Below are 21026 nucleotides of genomic sequence, written 5' to 3' on the forward strand. Positions count from 1 at the left end.
CGCACGGCCGGAGCGGCCTCGCTGCGTCAGTGGCAGTAGGGATCCACTCGGCATTGGGGTCTTCCAGGTGGGAAGGTGGCAGACGGTGGGAGACGGCCTTGGGAAACCACGAGGGAAAGAAACACTGGGGAGGCAGCGGAGGGAGAACCAGGAGGGTGCTGGCCAGGGCTGGTGGCAGAGGCTGGGGGCCTGGGCTGGCGGCCATCACGCGGGAGGGGCCAGGTCCCAAGGTGTTTGGACAGATGGTGAGTACAGGCTCGTGGGATGATCCCAGAATGAAAGAAGTGGAGGGTGGTCCCGAGGGTCCTCCTGTCACCCAGCTGTGAGACAGTGGGGACAGAGCCCAGACCGGGCCGAGGAGGAGGGGACAGACCAGAGAGCCAGGTACCAGCTCCCAGTGTGGGGCAAGGCGAGGAGCACTGCAGGTGAGGCCGGGCCTGTGGAGAGGTGACAGGCGGACGGCCCGCGGCATCAGGCCGGGAAGGAGGTGTGGCTGGCCACCTGCTCCATCAAGTGCTCCCGGATCACTGGCCCCAAGGCCAGTAGGTCCTGTCAGGAGCGTTTTCACTTACAAAGAGACCTAGACTGGCCACAAGTCGGTCGCCAAAGGCAAAAGCAGAGACTTTGGAGACGTGGGGACAGCCCAACCTGGCCACACCGTGTCTGGGCTGTGCCTGGGGGTGGAGATGAGCTCAGAGAGCACCCTCACACCCGGGCTGTGCTCGCAGGAGTGATGTTCACGTTATGAGCCACAGAGGATCAATCAAAACAAACACCATGTCAGGACTCGGTGACAAATCCAGAAAAATACCATCTCTGCAGCCTGGGGACACACGTTGTAAAACTGGGGTCCCAGACAGCCCGTTAGAGAGAGAGAAGGAACTGTGACAGGCCCCCTGGCACCATGAGCCTGCCCGGGGCTGATTTCTCTCCCCTTCAAGTGAGCACGGGAGACTCCAGCCACGCAGCTGCCAATCATGAGACCCGCACATCCCAACGTGGTTCCACCGCCCACGTGCCCTGTCTCGTCGTGTGGTTGTCTCTCATCCTTGACTTGGGACGGGGCCTCTGGATTTGCCTTCAGCTTGATCTTTACGTTACCCCTCCACCTCTCCCTACCTGGCCATGTCCCTGGTCACCTCCACCCCCAGCCTTCATTTGATTCTTCTGTGGCCGTCACAGAAAAGAACTTCTGGGCCCTAAATGTTCTCCCCCTTCCATCCATGCGGCCACACTTGGGACACAACTGTGCCGATCTGCTGCCTGGCCTGGGGACCAGGTGGACAGTCCTGCTCAGGCCGGCATGGGCCAGTGGGGCGTCCCTGGGACACATGAGGGGAGCGTGTGCCCTCACTGCCTGTGGCCTCGCTCTCCTGCGCCTGCCCCACTGGAGCCTTCGACAGTTTGCCAACGGGCCCTTGTCTTTTGAACTGGTGAGAGGTTTTTTGCCTATTCTCAATGTTAACTTTAATTTTTCTATAAATAAATGCTATTTCAGCTGCCAGAAGCTAGAATCTGAGCCCATGGTGGCAGGTGACCACCTCTGAGATCTGAGGACTGCCACTGCCACCTCGGGGGCTGGAAGGGGGCTTCATCAGTCCCCCGGCCAACACGCAGCTGAACCCCACCTGGCGAGCTTGGTTGGGGGCTTCAGCTGCATTACCAGGGCTGCTGGGTCACCCCTCAGTCCCAAGGGCAACACCTCCACATCCTGCCCTCACTCCCCACTTCCTGGCCATCTTCCAGGCAGTGGAAATACTCGGCTGCTCCTCCCAGCGTTGGAGGACTGAGCCACCCTGGGTCAGGTGGATGCTGGTCAGCACTAGGCACTCGGGAGCTCCGGGAATCTCCCCTCGGTCCTGCAGCCAGGCCAGCCAGCATCTTGCGGGAATCCCTCCACCTCACTCTGATCGGACCCCTGCTTCCTTGAAGACCAAAGGAAGATCCACAAACCCAAGAAGCCCACCCGTCCCCATCACCCACCTTCTCTGGGTCCTCTGGCACTTTCCAGAAGCAGCTCCACCTTTGGGCATGCATGGTCTTGCTTTGCCCGGCCGTGTCGTGCAATTAGAGTTCATGCTCCCGGGGCATCACTCCCTCTAGCTCTGCCGTGTTTGCCTCAGCTGCTCGCTCAACACAGGGGTGTGGGGCTCTTGCAGACGCTACTTGTGTCTGCATGGGAGAGTCCCATCCGCATCCCAATCAGGGTGGGGAGGCCGCTCTTCCAGGACAGGAGTAAAGAGATCAATGAAAAATGAGCCCCGGGGGGGCCCAGGGGAGTGACAGGTGCTGTCAGAGGCCTGTACAGATGTCTCCTTCAATTTTGCCCCAGGACCCCTGTCTCCCCAGTCCCACCCTGTACGGCAGCCTTGTTGTTAGTGCGGTCCAGTCGATTCTGAGTCTGAGTGCCCCTGTGTGCAGCAGAGCAGAACCCTGCCTGGTCTTTCTGCGCCATCCTCTCCCCTTCCGGTGCTGTATCAGACAACACTCCGCTGCTATCCACAGGGTTTTCATGGCCCATGTTTTTAGAAGTGGGTGGCCAGGGCCATCTTCCTCGTCTGTCTCGGTCTGGAAGCTGCACTGAAACCTGTCCACCGTAGGTGACCCTGCGGGTATTTGAAATCCCTGAGGCATAGCTTTCAGCATCACAGCAATACACAGCCGCCACAGTGTAACAACCAACAGAGGGTGGTGTGGTTCCCTGACCAGGACACAAAGCCAGGTCATGGCAGTGAGAGCGCCGGGTCTTTACCACCAGACCCCCAGGGCCGGCTGCATGGCAGCCTAGGAACATGGACATCCACACTGCTGGATTTCCATGGATTTGCTGGAAGCTTCCCTGCCGGGGACGAGCTGGTGACAAGGCCCCGAGCTGACGTTAAGTCTGCTCAGGCCCCCAAGGGCCTAGTGTGACCCCAAATGAAGGCCACTGCCTGGAGGGACCCAGGATCAAATCAGGCAGCATCCAAGGCTCTCTTCCCTGGCAGGGCGTGGGTGGCCTTTCCTCAGGGCCCATACTGAGCAGATCCGTCTAACCCAGCAATGCTCTGAGTGGACGGTGGCGAGATGCTCAGGAAAATCAAGGAGCTGAGCTCCCCACCTGAGACCACTGAGCTGAAAGAAGGGCGGACACAGGTGAGACCTGCAGGCAGGCCCAGGACTTCCCTGTGGAGACGGAGCAAGGCCACCTCGTCGTAGGAACGAGAGGCCAGTCAGGGCCTCACGTTAGACAAGAAAAATGCTCCAGGCTGGAGCATCTCCACCGTGGCCACAGAAAATCCCTGGTAACGTGTCCAGGGAGCATCTCGCTTTAAGTGGCGTCACTGCCCCAGCCAACCTGTCAGGACGCATCAGCCGCCAACACCCCGAGAGCAGAGTGGCAGACCGCCCCTCAGAAAGGGGACGCCCGCCCATTCCGGATGGGAGATGTCCGCTGGAAATGCCACCTCTGGTTTCAGAGGAACTGATCTCCCCCCACGGTTTCTCTGACTCAGTTACTGGTAAATGACAGACAGGTGTTTCCAATTTCCAACTTCGTCTTGCACTTCTCTTCCTCCACTCCAGGATCGCTCTTCAAGCTCAGGACAGCTGGGTCATGGCCCCAGACCCACCGGGGTTTGGGGGCCCAGAGACGCTGCAGCCCTGCCTCAGGAGCAAGGGGTGAAGGTGTTGGGGCATCGTCTTCATTTCTGGGGGAAATGTTAGCAATCCTAGCCTGAGGAACACGCGTTTTGAGGAAAGTTTTCTGGAAATGGGTGAAGGGCTGAGCCCACTGTGGATGTCATTGTCATTCTCACTGTCGTCACAGTGGCCACTGTGTATCGAGTCCTCGGCTTACCAGGTGCGTTACGAACATTACCGCCACTTAATAGGTGAGTAAATGGCAGTTTGGAGACCTTAAGTGGAGAGGCCTCCTCATGCAGCGTTTTCTCAGGTCCCGACAGCAGCCTCCATGGCTTCCGGCCTTTGGAGAGCTCCAGCCCCCGTGTCTGTGGGGTCCCGGCCCCCAGAAAAGCTGATGGGACCAGGGGAGCCTGTGTGCCCACCTGGACACCCAGAGCTCCTTCCCTACGAGTTGGGCGCTGGGGAGAGCGCCAGTCTGCCCGCGGGTCTGCAAAACGCAAACCCAGGAGCTACGGTTGAGGTGTGCCGCCAGGAGGAGCAGAGGGCGAGAAGGCCGCCTGCAGAGAGGGAAGCCGAGTGGAGGCGGAGGAGCACAGACTAGGCTGGAGGGAGCGCACTGCCCGGGGCGAGGACTTCCTGCCCCACTCAAAGGAACCATGGGGGCTCACGGTCTGCATGACCGCGGGCGGGGAGGACCAGGAGGGCGCTTTCGCCCCACGCTGTGAGCTGTCGTGTCCTGCCTGGGACGCAGGCCTTCGGTCTGGGCGGGGGCCTTAGGGGACCTGACAGCAGGACTAGGGGATGTCAGAGGGGGCTGTTGGCTCTCGGGATCTTTACTAGGAGCAACGCACATCGAGCTCGAGCTTCCGGTGCCAGGCCGTAGGGGAGGCTGGGCAGAAGGTAGACACTGATCAAGACACTAAGCGAGCACCTCGAGTCATGGCAGCAGCCGAATCGTTGCTGCATCCCCTTGTGGGCGTAGAGTCTGGGGGCAAAGAAAGAATCAAAGTCTCAACAGTTGGAAAGAAGGGATCTGTGAGGTGTCATCCACATAGAGGCACCAGTCAGCAGGGCTGCCCCGAACACTTGCCGTTGTGCATCCCCATGGGTCGGGGTGAAGCCCGTGGGGTGTGCGGCTCACCTGAGTGCTTGTTGACTCACCACTGGGTGTAGGGCCCTGCCAAAGGCACAGCAGAGCAGAAAAGGTGAGAGTAATTTCTAGTCTGTGGCCTCAAGGAGCTTACAGCAGGGAGGGGGAGAAGGAGACCCAGCATCTCATGCGTATAGTGAGATAAGTACACATGAGCCAGAAGGTGATCAGCAGGAAAAGCAAGTGACGGGTCCTCCCAGGAGGTGAGACTCTCTGGTTGTGTGGATCAAGGGACGTTTGTGCCGCCCATTCGTGAAATGACCCTCTCGATGGGCAGGACTCAGGTGAAGACAGTGGGCGTCTCAGACACAGAGCAGCCGGTGCTTAAGCAAGGGGGCGTGGATGTGTCAGGTGGGTGCAGAGGGAAGCCCGTCCTCAGGCAGGACCACAGCGGAGGGGCGTGAGGGACAGGGCCCCGGGCAAAGGGCCTGGGGCCCCGGGAGGAGGAGCTCAGGTGGAGTGGTGCCACTTAACGTTCTGCAGGCTCCGGTGGCTGGGGAGACTTCAGAGCCAGAGGGTCACGGCCATGGCCCGGGTGTTTTCAGGAGAGCAGGTGGAGCGAAGCGCCCTCAGCTGGCTCTGCTGCAGGGGCAGCGCACGCGACCGTGAGCACACACGCGCATCCTATGGGTGAGACAGGGAATGCATCACCTTGGCCCAGCACCCAGTCATGGGTCAAACACAGGCCTATGCAAAATGCCTGTGCAGGCATTTTGTGGACGTGGTTAACCCTTACCCTTAACCTTTACAGTCAGTAGACTGGGAGTGAAGCAGCAAGCCCCTGTGGTGTGGGGGCCTCACCTGCTCCGTGGAAGCCGTGAGAGCAAAGACTGAGGCGTCCCAGAGAAGCAGCCACTCAGCCTCGGGGTGGCAACGTGGGAATTCCGCCTGAGTTTCCAGCCTGCATGCCCTAGAGGTATCAGACTTGCCAGCCCCACAATCACAAGCCAGTTCCTATAGCCTGTAGGTTCTGTTTCTCTGGAGACCCCTGTCTTAGTCCGTTCGGGCTGCTGTAATGAAGAACCACAGGCTGGGTGACTTACAAACAACAGACATTTATTTCTCGCAGTTCTGGAGGCTGGAGTCCAAGATCAGGGCACCTGCCTGGCCGGGTTCTGACAAGAGCCTCTTCCTGACTGGCAGACGGCCCACAGCTTCTGCAGGTTTCACTTGGGGGACGTGCCCTGGGAGCCTTCAGCGGCCGTGTACCAAGTTCGGCAACACTGAGGCCACCACATGGAGAAGCCATTTAGAGGGAGAGCTGCCCAAGGAGCCCAGGTTTGAGTCTCTCCAGCCAGGTGCCAGGTGTGAGGTGAAGAGGCCTCTGAGATGACCCCGGCCACAGCACCATCTGATGGCCACCGTGTGAAAGATCCCAACAGGAGCGACCCCGCTGAGCCCAGCCAACCCTGGATGTGAGAACCAAGTGAGAGCTAAGGGCCTAGGAAGATTCGTTGCATGCACAGTGCTCTAGACTGGATGTTTGTGTCCCCCAAAGTCACACGCTGAAGCTATAACTCCCAGTGTGATGGCATTTGGAGGTGGGGCCTTCGAGAGGTGATTAAGTTTACATGAGGTCATGAGGGTGGGGCCCTGGTCCAATGTGATTAGTGCCATTATCTGGAGAGACACTGAGAACTCACTCTCTCCACCCTGTGAGGACATGGGAGGAGGCGGCCGTCTGCAGCCCAGAAGTGGGCTCTCACCAGAAACTGAATCCACCAGCACATTGATCTTGGACTTCCAGCCTCCAGAACTGTAAGGGATAAATGTGTTGTTTAAGCCCCCAGCCTATGGTATCTTGTTACAGCAGCCTGAGCTAAGAGACACAAACAGGTTACCCGGAATTATCTGAGTAAATTCAGACACCCCTTGGGGTGTCAGCTGTGGGTGCCACCTCCCGCCGCCTCTGCACACAGACCAGCACTGGAGGGTCAGCGAGTGAGTCCATCTCCACTCACTCCGGAGGTGAGGAGGCCCCCACGCCCTGCCCTCCCTGTGGCAGGGTCAGGTACGCACACCCCTGGACGTGGACAGAGGCTGACCCGCTTCCTGCAGACCGATTTCCTCCTTCTGTTCATGCCTGACCCTCAGGCCCTGGGCCTGCCCAGCCTTCTCCTCCAGCTGACCCAGGAGCAAACCCACCTGGCCCTGTCCTCAGACTGAGGTGCAGAGAAGACTCTCTTTAAGGTTTGTTACAAAATGCACACAGGTTTTAAGGCAAAATGCTCCTCTGTCTACTTGGGATGCAAAAACAATGGATTTGGGCTGTCTAGTCAACCAGGGAGGTTAAAAGTGAGTAGATCAGCATTCCAGGAAAACTCCTGATGGGGTTTTTAATTTCTTCTCCTTTTAAAGGTTTTCTTGTCGAGTGTTCATTCTATGTGTGTGCAGGCAATATTTAGCCAGACTCCCCAATCTCGCCTCTTTTTTAATAAACCAGCATAAAGTAGAATTTATTTACATAATGCAATGATCCATGAAGGTTACCATAACACCAAGGGACCATATTAACCGCTTGAGTGGAATTCATTAGAAATTAACTACCACTTAAATTAATTTTCCCACAGTCACAAGGCTATAATGGCGGGAGAAGGGACCGTCCATCAGAGGATGCTGACAGGGGACCTGTCACAGCCATTATTTATAGGTGAGAGTGTTAACCCGTCGAGCAGGCGCATTGGGCCAAACTCGGGGCCTCTAGACTCATAAAAGGCCACTTCAGAGGTCCTAAATTCCCCTTGTTAATAAGTAATCTGGCCTCACTAACCCCACCCTTCCCAACACCAGGAGAGGGGCAACTCTGGTCATCGTGACCTATAAGCAGAAGGGGGACTCTGTTTTAAAAACCTCGTCATAAAACATGTGCTCTTACGAGCAGAGCTGGTAAGAGTCGTTGTGGGCTCATCCAAGAGCCTTTAGGGGCACTGGGTGCAGGGTCCAGTTTCTCCTAGTCGCCCCGCAGGGACTTCTGGGGATGTGATCACCCCACAGAGTGGGCCAACCTCCGATGAAGAATTCTAGCTGGCAGGGATCTGCTGGGTCTCTTTGAGAAGGGCAGAGTGTGCGTGGGTGTGTGCACACATGTGTGCATGTGCTGTGCTGTGGGTGCAAGTATGTGCATTCATGTGCTTGTGGTGTGTGTATGTGCACACACGTGTGGTGTACATGTGTATGGTGTGTTGAAATGTGTGGTGTGTTTGCATGTGTGTATATGGTGTGCGCATGCATGTGCTAATGTATGATGTCTGTGTGCACAGTGTGGTGTGTGCATGTGTGTATGTGTGTGCACATGTGTGGGTGTGCATTGTGTGTGCACACGTGTGGTGTACATGCTGTGCGTGCCAATCTGAATTGCAAAGCAGAGGGAAACTGCCGGTGCCCGGGGCTGCTGACTTTGGAGTATTCAGGGGAAGTGGGGAAGAATCTGGCAGTGAGGGCCTCCGTGGACAGGTCCCAGAGGACGCTGTCCATCATTGGGACGTTGTTGGCCTGCCTGCAGTGTCCCCCGAGGGCATTTCTGAGCTGAGGATCAGACGCCCCACCTGGATGGAGCTTAGTGTGGCTCTCCTGGGGCTGAGGACAGAGCACCCCATCCTGTCCTCCCCAGACCAGAAAGCTGAGTGGAGACTGGGCCACAGCCTGGAGGCGGAAAGGGCTGCAGAGCCACCACTTGGCTGGACCCAACTGTCACAGCGTGAGTGTGTGTGAACACGTGTGTGAGTGTGTGTGAGAGACAGACGGGGAGAGACAGAGAGAGAGGGAGAGACCTCATCCCTATGGGGGCCAGTGTGGACCCGTGCGTGCTGGGACATCCACGGTCACTGGGCGGGGGTGGGAGTAGGAAGTAGTTAACAGGCCCACAGCCTGGGAAAGAAGAAAGGAGGGGAGGGCAGGGATCTAGAATGTTCCTGTGGGAAAGTCTCTGCGCCACATTTTCTGGGTCCTCCTGAGGGAGCAGGGGTGCAGACCCTGACTCACACTCCCAGCTGTGGTCCCCCCAAACCAGCGCTGCCACACAGAATCTGGGAGGACTGCAAAGACCCTTGCTGGGAGGCCCACTGGCAGAGGATGGGGAGGAGCAGGGTGCCCTGCCTGGTCCCCCTCAGCCTCCGATGCCCCCATGGGACTGGTGCACGCAGTGGGGGCTCCCCCATGACGGGGTCCGGGGTACACATCTGTGCTCTGTGAGCTGGACCCTGGACCCCGAAAAGATAGGCTCCAGGCCACCTTTCCATCCCAGATTGGGGGGGCTGGAGGCCAGTGGGGACCAGGGCCAGAAGGACCTCTTGCTGGACCCACATCAGGAAGGAGTATTCACAGTGTGTGCAGTTGTGGGTAACTGTGACCCTGCCATTTCAGGCTGCCGCAGCCCCCACCCATCCCTCCCTGACTCCCCTGGGCACCCAGGCCCCTTCCTCTCCGGCAGCATCTGATTTCCACGTGGTTATGATTAACCTGCACTGTGTGTTCCTCTTACTGCAGAGCTGTTTTCTTCTCCTCCGATTCTGCAAACTGGAAAACAGCATATAGCCCGAGGCCACACGGAATAATGCTGGTGTCACGCATTAAAAAACATATTTGTTTTGTGTCCTCCAAGGACAAATGATAGACATGTAAAAATGGGAATACTTAGTTTGGAATTAACTTCTGTCAGAGGAAACACGGTTTCCTGCGCCCGCTCAGTGTTATTTTCCACCACTTCTGTTTCAGAGGGAAAATTCTGTGCGGTGTTTGACACATGTGATTACAAGCTCACAGAACCTGCTTACCTTCCTGCTGTTATTACTGATTCTCTTTAGGAAAAGCTACTCATTAGAACCAAACAGATGCTTTCTTTCAGGAGAAACAAATGAAGGCGGGAATTGTTTACCCCCAGCGGAGCCAGCCTAATTTGTTGGTGTGTCTGGGGAAAACGGGTACCCCTGGGGCTTAGGGGACAGGAGACAATGCCCCTACTCCCAGACCCAAGAGGAGTCTGGCCCCTGGGAACAGGGGGACGAGAGCTGGGATCTCCTTTCCTCCTGGGAAAATGCACACAGACACCCCCCACAATGCACGTGTATATGTGTCATACACATACACGCAAGCATGCAGACACACCTACACATAGATACACAGACATATGCACACATCACATACACATGCATGCATGCATGCATGCATGGATGCACACACTCATACCTGCACACACACCCGTGCATAGGTACGCACACCTGCACTCTGCCCTGTCAGGGACAAAGGGCTTGCTTGGGACAGACAGCAGTGGACAGACGTTGGTCTTCAGTGCTGTTGGTGCTGTCCCTCACGATGACCACCCGTGCCCATGGTCATTGCAGGCTGTGATTACCCAGCAGGCAGAGGTGTTTCTGGCTGGTGGCTAGCAGGAGCCCGTGGGCAGCTCAGGAAAGTGCAGCCCCAGTCCAGCCTGGTCTTCAAACCCACGTGCATGCTCACAGGTCTTTGCCAACATCCCGAGCTACGAAGAGACCCCTGGTGCATCACCTTCCTGGTTGCAGTAGCTGACGCTCCTTGGTGCCCCTTTCCACCGCGTGGTGGTCACCTTTGCTTCTACAGTGGCTCCCAGGGCAGCAGGCATAGTCACCGCATCAGTGGTGTGTTTCGTGGCACTTACTTTTTGGTGACCAGAGATGCAGAGGCTTTGATGCTGGAAGGTCGTCTCCCTTATTGCCCACCATCGAGATGAGGAAATGGAGACTCAGACACCTGCAGGCTCTCTTACTGCCTCCCAGCTAGGCTAGAAGCTGGATCTTCTGACACCAAGGCTCCTCCGGCTGCCCCCAAGATCCTACACAGATCACAAGTCTTTCTTGGTCATCGTCTGTCTTGTTAGCTCGGGCTGCCATAACAAAGTACCACAGACAGAGTGGCTTGAACAATAGACATCTGTCTTCTCACAGTCTTGGAGGCTGGAAGTTTGATGCCACAGAGGTGGCAGGGCTGGTTTTTCTTGAGGGCTCTCTCCTGGACATGTGGACACTGTCATCTCCTTGTGTCCTCACAGGGCCCTCCCTCTGTGTGTGTCTGCGTCCTGATCTCCTCTTCTTATAAGGATACCAGTCCTATTGGATCAGGGCCCACCCTAGTGACCTCATTTAACCTCAGCTCCTCCTTACTGGCCCCATCTACAAATACAGTCACATCAGGGATTAGGACCTCAACCTATGAATTTGGGGGCACACAATTCAGCCCATAACACCCTCCTTTCCATTTCAGCAGAGTGACCCATCCACCACAACAGACATAGCGTGACAGTTACAGAGGTTCTGATTGAAGAAAGGATGTGCACCCCTCCTGGTTGAGCTCAGGCCCCAAATAACCATGTGTCCAGTCAGGGCTCCAGATGTCCTCCATCTCCTGCTTGATAAGGTCTATGCTTGCAGTGGGCTCCACGTCCATGGCTCTCCAGGAGGGACCTGAGGAGATGGGTTCCATGTGCTCAGAGGCTCCAGGGGAAAGGTCCTGACAGATGCCATCACCTGCCTTGTCCTGCCCCAGAGCGTCCAAAAGTGGGGTCAGAGGGAGAGAAGGCACTGAGAGGGAAGGGGACTGACACAAACTTGCCCTGTTTGGGCACATGGAGCAACCAGGAGCTAGTCTTTTTTTATCTTGTTCTTGTCTTATTGCAGTGGCTAGGACCTCTTGTACAATATTGTATAGAAGTGGTAAGAGCCCTTTAGCAAACTGAGACATCTACTACCTTTTCTCATTCGTTAAGCATTCTAAAAATTATAGATAGGTGTTGTATTTTGTCAAATATTTTGTTTGCATCTATTGACATGGCCATATAATTTTTCTCCTTTAATCTCTTAATGTGGTGAACTACAGTGATTGATTTTCTTATGTTAAACTAACTTTGCATTCCTAAGATACACTCGACTTGATCACAGTATATTATTCTTGTTATATGTTGCTGAATTTGATATACTCATGTCTTGTTAATGATTTTTGCATCTTTGTTCATGAAGGATATTTTTCTGTAACCTTCTTTTCTTATAATGTCTTTGGAATCCTGGTTATAGAGGACTCATAAAATATTTTGGGAAGTATCTCCTCTTCTAATTTCTAAGAGGTTATGCAGGATTGATATTATTTCTCCCTCACATGCTTGATAGAATTCACCAGTGAAGTCATTTGGACCTGGAATTTTCTTGGTAAGAAGTTGTTTAATTATGAATTTGATGTCTTTAACAAAATACAAGGCTATTTAAATTTTCTAGTTTTTCTTGAGTTTTGGTAATTTATATTTTTCAAGGAATGTGTCCATTTCATCTAAGTTGTTAAATGTCTTAGTACACCGTTGTTCATAACATCTCCTACTATCCTTTCGATGTCTGCAGGATCTGTTGTGGTGTCTCCTGTTTCTTTCCTCACATTGGTGATTTGTTTTCTTTCTTTTCTTCATCTGTCTTGTTAAAGGCTTATCAACTTTATTAAGCTTTACAAAGAACAAATTCTGGCTTTGTGGATTTTCTCTGTTGTTTGTTTTATATTTCATTGATTTTCCCACCTATTTTTATTATTTCCTTTTTTTCCTACTTACTTGACCTTAATATTCTTCTTTTCTAGCTTCTCAAGGAGGAAGCAGAGGTAACCAATGTTAGACTTTTCTTCACGTCTGATTTTGGTGTTACAGTACAAGTGTCCCTGTACATGCTGCTTTAGCTGCATCCCACCAGTTTTATGTTTGATTTTAATGTTCCAAGTCAATTTTCTTGGGCACATGGTAGCATCTTTCAAAATACAGAACTGGATTTTCTTCTATTTCTTAAATTGTAGTTTAAGTACGAGCTCTGTTCCCTCATGTTGGCTCGCTCCTCAGACACCCCAATTACACGTGTGTTGTAGTCTTCGACCGGCTTTTATGCCTATTGTTTTCTCACTTTTTTGTCTCCTTTATTTCAGTTTAAATTTCAGAGGAGGGTCTTGTTATATCTGTCCTCTGAGTCTCTTGCCATAAGAGGTGTTTTGGCGTTATATGTTTTCCCTTGTGCACCTTATAATTTATCCTTTCTTTCTTTCATAATTTGTGTCTTCTTCTTTGCTGTCTCATTTGAACCCTGTTGGCTGCTATTTTACACCTTCCTGAGCGTGTCCATTCATGTTCTGAGTCTTGAACCTCCAGTTTGTAATGTCCTTTCTTATCTGAAGCTGCTTTTTTAATTACGTTCACCTCACACTGGAGTGTCGTGTCACACTTTCCATTTGCTTTGAGGATCTTTTGAGGTAGAGTTTTCTTCTTAAATGTTTTTATTCCCAATTTCTGCTTTCTTCTTGTTACTAGGTAAGTCTTACAGTTTAATAATTTCTTCTTATGGTTTTGTGTTCAGGATTATTTGTGGATTTTCCTGGACTAGCCCTAGTTTATGACTTATAGAGAGAATGTGGTAGAGGTCTGGATGGCTTACTCAATTTCTTAGTTCAAGAACACCCACATATTGCTATAGTGAAGTTCAGTTTCTTTAATAAATGGCAACTTTGGGGGTCTATTTTGTTCTGATTCTTGGATAATATCTTGGCTCGGTAGTGCCCTTATCATCAGCTACTTCCTTCCTTCCTTTCAACATCAAGTGTTTAAGGGACACCGCCACTTCCAGGGCACCTGCCTCTCCCTGGAGCAGCCCAGGAGACGATTCTGCATCCTGGGACTCTGCGCACTTTTCAAGCATCTTCCTTTTAACTCCCCATCAGTTCTCTGCTCTACCAGACCTTAGACCTGTTCTTCGTGTTCATCACGCAGTGTGCAGATTTCTCCTCTGGTTAATGTCAAAGGTTTCCTTCACTGGGGGGGACACTGCTATGCTCTCCACTCTTCCAAGCAATTTCCAACCAACTCTGCTCTGCTGTGAGCTCCCTTACCAACTATGCTGGTTCCAGATGTTTACTTCACTATTTATGTGTGAATTGAAGTCTGTGCTGTTTATTCTCTGTATTCTGTTTCATTATGGGTGGTTTTATTGGTTTTCTTTGTTGATGGCCATGCTTTCATATAGCATATGCACACAGATTTGGATTTCAGTGACAGGCATTACCAAGTAGGTACCAGAAGCCACCCTTTCCCTTCCTTTCTTCCTTTCTTAGTTCCTCTCACCGTGTTGAGCATTTGTCCCGTGGAATGCCTGAAGCTGAGCTTCCAACACTTCACGTAAGTGGCACATGAGACTCAAATAGAGAAATAAATGCCCAGGGCAACTGCTAATTTGACAAAGAAGTTAAGAGTCCAGGTCTCATGGCTGATGGCACTTACTTGGCAAGCTCGGTGAATGCTGTGGACTGAATGTTTGTGCCCCTCCCAACCACCCCCATTCCTATGTTGAAGCCCCAACCCCCAGTGTGGCTGTATTTGGAGATGAGGCTCTAAGGAACTAATTAAGGTTAAGTGAGATCATAAAAGTGAGGCTCTAATTGGATAGGATTGATGGTCTTATATGAAGAGATACCAGAGAGCTCCCTCTCTCTCTCTCTCTCTCTCTCTCTGCACATGCACCAGGAAAAGGCCAAGGTGGCCATCTGCAAGCCAGGAAGAGCCTCACCAGAAGCCACGTCAGCCGGCACCTTGATCTTGGACTCCAGCCTTCAAGGCTGTGAGAAATGAATGTCTGATGTGTAAGCCCCAGTCTGTGGTGTTTGTTACAGCAGCCCAAGCTGACTGAGACAGTGAGCTACGGGGTAGTTTCTGCTCTACCTCCCTGTGCATATTTTGATAAACAGAAACCGTCAAACCTTTTTGTCAAAATGAATGAACTACACACATGAAGTGGTCTGCCAGTCTCCCCGCCCCCCTGAACCCCAAACCTAGCAGCTTCATGTGCTCAACCTGCAGCAGCACATTCACGTCTGACCCACACTCTGGACAAAATTCTGGCCGAGGTGGGAGTTCACCACGTGCACGGAGCATCGGTCCTGCAGCCGTCCTGCTCCAACCCTGGGGCTGTGTCGCATTTCTCTGCACTGTGCTCCTGCCCGGCCCTTTGGAGCCCTGAGAGCTGAGCCATCAGGTCGCCAAGCTCTGAGCTGGGATCTTGCCCTGGAACACGCCCCATGTTGCTTTTCTGATCCTGACATGCCTGCCTTCTGACAGGGCCCCCAACCCTGCCAACGGGGCCTCCTCAGTCCCGCTCCTGCTTTCCTACCTAGGTGAATGTGTCCCAGGTGGAGTAATGTTGGCCGGTCATGCCTCTACAGCTGCAGCCACACCTCTTGTGTAAAGGTGTGTGGCACTGTGATTCCACATGCAGGGAGACACAGAACTAAGTGTTCGGGTTTGATGGGCCACAGCACAGGCACTGGAGCGTTAGGACCCTCACCGTTGCTCCGTGATCTCACGTCATCCTTACAAGACACCATGATACGGGAATGATGATCCCAATGTCACAGACAAGGAAACTGCAGCTCGAGGAGTTTGAACCTTGTGCCCAAGGTTAAAATCCTGTAAGTGCAGACAAAGTGTCAACGTCATAGAACAGATACCATCCAGACTGGTGATAGGTTTCATAAGAGAATTCTTTCTTTTTCACAAAAGAATGAGTGTAATTAAGTACTAAAGTCCCCGTCACTTAATATATAAATCTACATATAAAATATTTTCTACAAAACGTTTCAGAAACCAGTACTACGTACAGCGAAGGGAATTTTGTTCAAAGGACAGGCATCCCTTAGCACTGGAGGAAGGAGGGCTTGCTGGATGCGCATCAGGACCCAGCGAACATCCCTTTTAACACCTTCACCTTTCTTCACGCAGCCGTCAGGGTTTCCTCCTCCACATATGCTGTTGGAGTGGCTGGATTTCACCCCTGTGATGCAGGGATTAAGTGAATTCAGATGTCCAATACTTCTGAGAGCTTGTTAGAAAAATCAAATTACATGCCTCAAAATTAAAGAAAAACAAAACCGACAGGAAGAGTCTCGGTCCATGGGTCCATACCTAACCACCAAATATTTTCCTATAAAATGAAATGAATAAACTAAAAGTGTCTGGAAAACCCCCCACGGAGGAGGCTCCAGATGACGGCGAGTCGGCCCTGCCTTCAAGTCCTGCGCCCTCACGGCAGGCGGAGGCTGCAGGACTGAGCCCCTTGCTCAGGAGCACTTCACATCACAGAGTGCGGGACCTGTCACCGCCAGTGCACCGAGGCTCCGTCAGAGCCCCGTCATTTGTCACGGACAGATGGAAGGCCTCTGTTCCTGTCTTTCATTTTAAAATGGCTAACAACCACTGCTCTCTGGACACACCTGGGGATATGGGTGTTCACACAGTGTCGAGCCACCCGCACGAGTCCGGCGGCCTGGCCACCTCTGGCTCTGGCCCGGGCACCGAGGCAGGAGGGAGAGGACATGGAGATAGGTGGTCACGATGGCCTCAGGTGGGGGTATTCTTCTTTCTTTTTTGAATTGAGGTGAAATTCACGTAGCACAAAATTAACTGTTGTAAAGTGAGTAATTCAGTGGCATTTAGTGCATTCACAATGCTGTGCAACCACCACCTCTGTCCGGTTCCAGAACATTTTCATCCCCCAGAAGAAACCTGGCCCCCATTCACGGTCATTCTCCATCCCTCTCGGCCCCCTACCAGCAACCACTGATTTGCACTCTGTCACCATGAGTGTACTTAGTATGGACATTTCACGTTAAAGGAATCAAACATATGACCTTGAGTGTCTGGCTTCTCTCACTCAGCATGATGTTTTCTTGGTTCATCCATGTTGTAGCCTGTGTCAGACCTTCATTCCTTTTATAGCTGAATAATATTCCATTTATACATATGATACATATTATATACAGTGTATCCACAGCTAGATGATGGACAGATGGACAGACACCATAACGTGTCTATCCATCCATCTGCTGCTGTGCACTGGGGCTGTCTCCACCTCTTGTCTTCTATGAATAGGGGCGTACCATCCACGCCCTTGTTCCAGTCCCTGTACTCAATTCTCTTGGTCTAGACCTCCAAGTACACGTGCTGGGTCACATGGTCATTCTGTTTAAACTTCTGAGGACCCACCAGACTGTTTTCTTCAGTGGCTGCCCCTTTTTACATTCCCACCCACAATGCACAGGGCTCCGTCTTCTCCACGTCCTGGGCAGGGTCTTCTTGCTTGGAGCTGGCCATGCTCCAAAGGGACAATTCAGAAGGACGGAGGACTGAGACCCCCGGGAGGCCGTCCTTTTGGGTCCAGCCCCAGTGGAGGTGAGAGCTCTGCCGCCACCTCTGCATCAGTGGCAGGACTGGCCAAGCCCAGGAGCCCACGTCCTCCGTCTCTCTCACAGGCTTGGCTGTGGGAACGGGAACAGAACTGTGTCCGTGTCGGGACTGAACCGCCCCATCGATGCCTGGGCCATGCATGGCTGTGGAGCCACATGGCGGCCGATGGACACGAGCTCATGGCCCCACTTGTTAAGAATGGACGTGCGGAGTAACTCCAGGAGGTGACAGCTCGCCCACATCTTGTTACGATCGTGGTGGCTGGATCTCATCTCCGTCCTTTCTCTCAACCGGAGACCTCAAGAACCTTGTAGGAAGTCGGGTGCCCTTGCTGAGAGGCTGTCACCAAGGCCTTGGGCAGCAAAGGGACAGCAGAGTCACCCCCCCACCCGGCACGTCAGGACCAAGGCGGCTGCTGCTTTCTGCGGAGCCCTTTATTCAACCTCCGCCCGTCCTCTCAGTCCTGTCAGCAGCCCTCACCTTGCTTTTGCGCCAGCCCCACTGCACACGAGTTTCCAAGCCTCGCAGGGGAGCCCTCAGAACTGTAGCTCCACCTTGCAACAGTGAGCTCAGTGACCCCCGAGTCAAGGGGGCCCAGCTCCGGCCTGGACACCTTGCTGGTGCAGGTGTCCTGCACCTCGTCCTGTCCTCCTTCCCCAGACAAACAGGGCTTTCTGGGACCTGCAGTTTCTCGGGCAGCCCTCCGAGTGTCCGAGCCGATCCTGGACGACCACGGGCGGGGTCCGGACTCACCCTCGACGCCCTAAACCCAGACATGGGCACAGCTCCTGATCCCATAGGCGTGCCTCCCTCCCTCCCTGGCTCTGTTGCCCCTCCTCCGGGGGCCGGATGGGGCCCCCTGCACCCACAGCGGGGGTCCCCTTCCATCTGGGTGGGCTGCGGGAGCTCAGACTACCACCCTTTCGAGACGCTGCTGCCACCGCCCAGCCCCCACAGGTCAGGGACCAGCCCTGGGCACCGCCTGAGACACAGGAGGCGCCTGCAAACAGTTAAAAATGCAGCTGTGCTTTCACACCTAAGGGCACCTTCCCTGGTCCCTGGGGGTCTCTGTGTGCCGCCCCACCTGAGGGCCTTCCCTCACCTGAAGCCTGAGCCCCCGCATCTCGAGTAGCTCAGAGTGGACCCTTTTGATTTTGCATGAAACCAAGTGAATTAGCCTCCGTTAGGAGGAGCTTTGTGCACAACCGTAGGCGAAAATATCTGTTGGCTCTCGAGCTGTTAGTCCAGATGTGGCTTTCGTTTTCACAAGATTTAATTTCCATTAGTTTTGCGGCTTTTTAATAAGGAACCTTTTTCATCTCTTTCTCTCACTCCCAACCAAAATAACATCTTAGCCAAACTGAGATACCTGTTTCTCTGCTTCAGAAGAAAAGGAAGTAAAGCTGCCTTTTTAAGCCGTCTGATGTTTCAGAATCGTATTTAACAGCTTCTGCGAGTAGAACACGAGACCTGTTTTGAAAAAGACCATATTTTCTACACGTTTAGAGCTCCGGCATTTTCTGTTGATCAGCGATACCATGCTGAATTACCCTTGCTTTTCTACCTACCAGTATATTTTATTTCATTTATATGAATAAATGGTTTATGTATCTAGAAACATCACAGATTTAATTAAGAATTAGTCTCCAGTTCAATCAAGAAGGGTTTCCTGGCTACACAGAAGGGAAGCGACGACCATGAGCAAAAGATTTTAAAACTGTGTCAACCTCATTCCTTGTGAGGTCATGTGTAGGTAGTTCAACAAAAATTGAATTTTAGAGATGGATGAATCATGGAAAAGCTTGCTTTTTCCCCAGTTATCTGAGCACTCTGAAAACAACCCAACTCAACACAGCTCGGGGGAAGACTTCCAGGTCTGTGAGTTGGGCTCCAATGGTCACCTTTGTTTCTCTGGACCACGTGTCACAGAGCAGGGGGGGACAGTTAGGACCTTCTGGTTCTCTGTAACAGCACCACATCTGGATTGCAGACCGTGGGAGAGAACACAGTGGACCCCTCCGTTCCCCCTCCACCTCCAAGGCAGGACAGGTGAAACCCCCAATTTCCCAACCTGCATGGGGCTAGGAGTGGCCACCTGACACGGCTCTGGCCCTCTGGGTGAGGACAGAAGTGTGTTCAGGGCTGTTTGAACCAGACTTCTCCAGAGACCTGGACCAGTAGTGTGGAGATTGGCTCTTATGCATGCACACACAGACAGAGAAGGATGTTAAAGAATTGGCTCATGTAACTCTGGGGGCTGGTTTGGCATCTGTAGAGCAGGCCAGGAACTCGGGCAGAATTTCTATGTTACTATCTTGAGGAGAAACCTGTCTTTTCTCTTAAGGGCTTCAACTGATTGAATGAGACCCACCCACATTACGGAAAGTAAGTCTACTGGTTTAAGAGTTAATCACTTCTAAAAAAATACCTTCACAGCAACATCTGGACTGGTGTTTGACCCAATAACTAGGCACTATGGCCCAGCCAAGTTGACTCATAAAATTAACCACCACAGGGGCTCTGATAAAAGGGAGATGTAGCCCACATTCGGGGTTCCCGAAGCCATTTTGCAACCATAAAGAACCGAGCATGAGGGAAAGGCTGAGAGACAGAGAGTAGTGGCCTTTAACTCACTGAGCCTGAGTGTGTGTTGGGGGGAAGAGACCCCTGTGTGAACAAGACACACTGCTTGATTAGTCACTGGGGGTCTTTCACACCATTGAAGTCAACAAAAGGTGTTTGAAACATTAACCTTCCCAAAGATCACGAGATGATGGAAGTAACAGGCTATGGCAAGAGCGCTGTGATGAGATTTGCTGATCCCTCTTGTCGAGCTGTTGACGCGAGGCGCTGCCCAGAGGTTAGCCGTTGAACTGGCAGCATCTACCTGAGCTGCACCCCCGGACCTGGTCAGAGCCAAAGAGAATGTTTCTACTACACGCGGATGCATGTCACACTTGTGTGAGGAGCGAGAGGGGCCGGACCTCGGCCTCGCTGAGCGTGACTGTTACTTTGTGTCACTTCCTCCCTTGTAAAGGGAGCTAGAGACAGAGGCGGCCACTTGTGAAGAATGTCGAAAGAGTATTCCTCCATTTCATAATTTATTCTTTCCTTTGTAAACCAAACAGGTGGGCACCGAGTTTCTATTACACTTTGGGCACTAGTTGGATGCTGAGACCATGTGAGCGGAGCACCTGTCTTGAGGAGCACAGAGCTTGTGGGGGAAGAAAGACATGTGGACACATCATTCATCACGCACGAAGGACCCAGAAGTGCCTGCAGGAGGGAACCCTTAGGAAGCCTCTTTGCTTTGTTAGTGCCGTGGAGTGGATCCCAACTCCTAGCACCCTTGTGAGCAGAACCCTGCCCCGTCTTTCTGCACCATCCTCTCACCTTCCGGTGCTGTATCAGCCAATGTTCTCCTGTTATTCACAGGGTTTTCGTGGCTGCTGTTTTTGGAAGTGGGTGGCCAGGTGCTTCTTCCCAGTCTGTCTTAGTCTGGAAGCTCTGCTGAAACCTGTCCACCATGGGTCACCCTGCTGGTATTTGAAATCCCAGTGGCATAGCTTTCAGCATCACAGCAACACTCAGCTGCCACAGTATGACAACCGGCAGATGAGTGGTGTGGTTCCCTGACCGGAAATGAACACGGGGCGCCTGATCTTAGCCACTAGGCCACCAGGACTGCCTCATTTTAGAGGATTAAGTAAAGTGATTCATGCACACTAGTTGGACAGGGACCAGCGCAGAGCAAGTAGCCAACAATCTCAGCTGCGCTTGTTATTTTGGAACAGAATTTGATCTGATAATGAATGAGGATTTGGCCCTGATGTTAGCACTCATCCAGAGGAAGGATGGTCAGGACCCACCCAGTTGGAGGTGAGGGAGGTGGAGAAGTCAAGGATGACCAAGGATTCCCACTCGGGCAGCCCAGGGAGAGCTCGAGGAAGAACGCTGGCGACACATTAGGACACAGCGCACGATGCCAAAAGAAATCACGAAGTTAAATGTACAACACCTGAGACG

The sequence above is a fragment of the Diceros bicornis genome, chromosome 20 (assembly GCF_020826845.1).
Source record: "Diceros bicornis minor isolate mBicDic1 chromosome 20, mDicBic1.mat.cur, whole genome shotgun sequence".
NCBI classification, from domain to species: Eukaryota; Metazoa; Chordata; class Mammalia; order Perissodactyla; family Rhinocerotidae; genus Diceros; species Diceros bicornis.